The 4,302-nt window shown below is 37.2% G+C and overlaps 1 pseudogene; it reads right to left on the reverse strand.

Moving 5' to 3' along the window:
* Window positions 1–440: 440 nt before the first annotated feature.
* LOC136307956 (large ribosomal subunit protein uL6 pseudogene) lies at window positions 441–1,000 on the reverse strand (annotated as a pseudogene).
* Between the last annotated feature and the right edge of the window lie 3,302 nt (window positions 1,001–4,302).

A 4,302-nucleotide genomic window follows, 5' to 3' on the forward strand; every position in this document is an offset into this window, starting at 1 on the left:
CAATGCTCTAGCTACTGAGCCACCAGCCAGAGCCAGATCTTCCTTTTCAATGATGTACTTTTTACATGTGCATTATCTCAAGGAGATGATGGAAATTAAAATAGCATGTATTAAAATAAACATTTTTATTTGGTGAAATGTTTTTCTAGTCAGAGATTCAATCCTTCTGATTATGACCTACACATTAAAGAAAGAATCATCTCAGTAACCCAGAATCTATGGATACTTACCCTGTCATAATAATAAGTAAATGAAAGCATGGCTATTTCAGAACACAAAACAACAATATCTAGACTTGATATGTGATACAGCTGCAATTGGACTTTAGAGATCGCCTATTTTTTTCAATACACAATTTTTATTGCATCTTTAAAATATCACAAATAAGTCTGAAGAATTATCCAGCATGTTGCTGTTTCTGTGGTTGGATGACTTAGATCTTATTCATCAGCCTGCTGAATTGTTCCCTTCTCAGAAATATAAATCCCATCCCAAAATTTTCTGTATACTTGTTTTTAACTGTTGTGGCTTGTTGAATTAAAGAAACTGAATTTGAAATAAGTTCAATGTTGTTTCCTTCAAGAATTAACTCATCTTTATGGCTTAAGATATTGAGCAAGCAACTCCTGACCTCATCTGAACCATGAAGATGTATTTTCATCCAAGAAATTTCTGATTTTAACAAGAGAACCACTGTCCTGAATAATAGTGTTGATGGGGCATACATGGACCTCATCTTGTAATGGAAATCTAGTGCAACACCCTTCATCATGGTCAATACCTGATGGCAGATAGTGTAAATGGTGGCCAGGTCCTTTCTATTTCCCCAATTGTCAACCTGGAGCCTCTTCTGTTTCCAAAGAGACTGAGTTCTACACTGATGTGACTGAAGTCCCTCTGCAGGATGCCTCAGGGCCCTTCACAGCAATTATGCATTCTTTCAGAGTGATGGTGACATTTTCTGAGATTCGACAGTTTGATCACTGAAAATGTTCTTCATCCTCACAGTAAATGGGGGTAAAATAGCTAAAGATCACCTACCATGAACTTCATACTACAAAGTAGGAGATTGAGATAGGTCAGAGAGCTCATTAATGACATACCACAGAAGCCATGTTCTCAAATGTCCCTTTAATTACCATATGTCCGTCACGTGTAATGTTTCTTCTCTTCCTAGTCTCCCTATGTTTTTCATTACCCAATATTCAAATAAAATGTCCCAGGTGGAGGCATTCCCATTACCAGACCTGTCCCCACTCTTTGCTATCATTACATTTGTCCTTGCCATTTATCTATAAGCCCATAATTCTAATATAAAGACCTTTAATCTTATGGCAATTAATTTTTAAAATCTGTCTCTAATTGTGAAATCTGCTTGGATTGGAACCATATCTTATTAGAAATAGAATCTGCATGCCTCACTGAACTTCTGTCACAGAGGGACACACAGAAATGCTCCTTGGTGACTAAAGCAAGTGAATATGTAAACAAGTGTGACAACTTAAATACAATAATCCATTCTTTACTGGATATAAGAGCTTCTGGTTGAAGGACGTAAAATGTAGTGTAGACACTAAGAGGTCATGCTTGGATTAAATACCATTCCTGTCCTTTCACGGGTCTGTGTGATACACAAAACATATTTTTTTAGAGTTTCAAAGAAAGACAGCTCTCTTGGCAACTGGACAGGCATAAGCAGACCGCAAGTAGAAAGAAAGCCAAATCTCATTAGCATCCAGTTTCGGAACCGGCCATGTGCACTGGCAATAGGGGGCAAAATAAATACAGCAATACAAAATCATCAACAAAGTGAAATATGAGAAACCAGACAATGAGAATTTTCTGTAGTTAGAATGTTAGCCCTGCTATAATAAAATGACCAGACAGGTAGAAAGTAGCAGGGACACAGAAGTGCATTATGGAGTAATGTAGTCAGAGTAAGAAAGGAGTCAGAGTAGTAGACCCAAAACAGAGCTATTTCCACCAGGAATACTTGCCTATACTGTTCATGGTACCTTCCTGTTTCCCCATGGAATATCACCTTAGGAACTTCACACATATAGTTACTCTTTTCAGGGACACAATCCACAAAATCCTCACAATTTGGGTGAACGTCCTCATCTCATCCTTTTAATGTTTATTCAAACTTCCACTACCATCCTTACATTAAACAGTTAAACTGTTAGGCTAAGCTTTAGTCAAGTGGGAAATATTATTATGCTTTTATTATTATTGGGTCTAATATTTCTGTATGTCTTCTGAAGAGAGACATTGCCGGTTTTTATTCTAGACTATCTTTTTAAGGATGTTTATAGAGCAAACAATGTTAATATGCAGATCTAGTGTCTCACTCAGGAGAAGTGAATAGATGCTTGCTGTCCTGGATAATAAAGCCAATGTCTTCCTCTGGGACAAAGCTTGAGCAGGTGTGCAGGAAGACAGTTAAAGGATGGGGTTACCCTAAGATCAAAGCATCTCAGCTGTGACGTAGACCCACTCTTTGTGCACAATTCACTGAGGCTGCTTGCTCCGGACCACCTCCATGGGGCTTGGGGGCAGGAGGAACTAAGGCAAACTTGAAGCATGTGCTCCCTGCTATACAGTGTAATAAGTCCTTTGTCTCTGACCCAAAAATCTCATGACTTCTGCTAACATCTACATAGAAGACTGACTTACAAGCTTTCAAGCCGGGTAATACTTTTGACTCTTCACAGTTCTTAACAATTATATATCAAAATAATTTCAGTGCTATGAATACAGTGATGACTGACCACTATGCCCCTGCCTTAATGGAGTTTGTATTTTATAGATGGAGATGGACAAAACCCCATGTAAATAAAAAAACAAAACAAAACATGAGAGTCACAGTTCCACATAAGTGTTGTAATGCAAGGTATCAAAGAGCTAAGAGAGAAAACAATTATAGATATAGAGGGTAGGATGGTGAGGGAAAAATATTTCTAAATAACTGACATTTAAACTGAGACATGAATTATAAGATGGAGCTTTCACTAGAAGTATGAGAGTGGAGTGTTCCACATCAATGATTTTCAGCCACCGGTCCATTGACTGGTGATGGTCAACCAGAAATTTTGTGCTGGTTTGCAAAAGAGTTAACCACCTGATGTTGTATGAAGATTAAAGACACAATAATTTATAGACTCTATAATCTTACAACATCAAGATGGTTAACTGTTTCACGAACCAGCATAAAATTTCTGGCAGTCCAGCGGTTGAATAAAACAGTGTTCTAGATAAACAATACGTCAAAACAAAAGGTTCTGAGTTGAGTTTGGATGTCAGAAGATCGATATATGTAGAATGAAGAGAGAGCAAGGGAAAAATTGTTTGAAGACTGTGTATGAGAGGTTCTTAAGGTTCATAGTATAGAGCAGTGGTAGTCAACCTGGTCCCTCCCGCCCACTAGTGGGTGTTCCAGCTTTCATGGTGGGTGGTAGCGGAGCAACCAAAGTATAAATAAAAAGATAGATTTAACTATAGTAAGTTGTTTTATAAAGATTTATTCTGCCAAACTTAGCAAAAATCTGAGATAAAGTACTTGGTAAGTAATTATTATTATATGCTTTAACTTGCTGTAACTCTGCTTTATAAATTTTATAAAGTAAAGTTACTTCCCTACTTTATAAATCACCATTACTGTGGAACCGGTGGGCTGTTAGAAAATTTTACTACTAACAGAGATACAAAAGTGGGCGGTAGGTATAAAAAGGTTGACTACTCCTGGTATAGAGTAAGTTCTTGAAAGGTCTGGTAAAACTGAATTTTCTAAGTAAAATTGGATTTGTTTAGAAGAGAAGGAAAGCAGCTAGCCATGGGAAGTAATGATACTTGATTTCTGTTTTAAGAAAATAATTCAGATTTTGGTAGGTAAGTATATTTGAACAGACCAAGTGGAATCAGAAAAATAGGGTAGAAACATTGGTGTTTACGGGGCCAATATTAAGACAATAGACAACAGATGAAAGTATATTGGAGTAAAGATGGAGATATAGAGTATTAGGAAATAATCGAAATACATTTTAGAAGTAGAACTGACAGTTCAGTGTAGATGATGGTGAAAGGGTAGGAAAACTGATGTCTAGATTATTGGCAAAAACAACTGTATGCGTTCATTCTTTTTTTTTTTTTTTTTTCCAGAGGCAGAGAGAGAATCAGAGAGAGGGATAGATAGGACCAGACAGACAGGAACGGAGAGAGATGAGAAGCATCAATCATCAGTTTTTTGTTGCGACACCTTAGTTGTTCATTAATTGCCTTCTCATATGTGCCTTGACCGTGGGC

This window comes from Saccopteryx bilineata, chromosome 6, assembly GCF_036850765.1.
Source record: "Saccopteryx bilineata isolate mSacBil1 chromosome 6, mSacBil1_pri_phased_curated, whole genome shotgun sequence".
Classification (NCBI taxonomy): Eukaryota; Metazoa; Chordata; class Mammalia; order Chiroptera; family Emballonuridae; genus Saccopteryx; species Saccopteryx bilineata.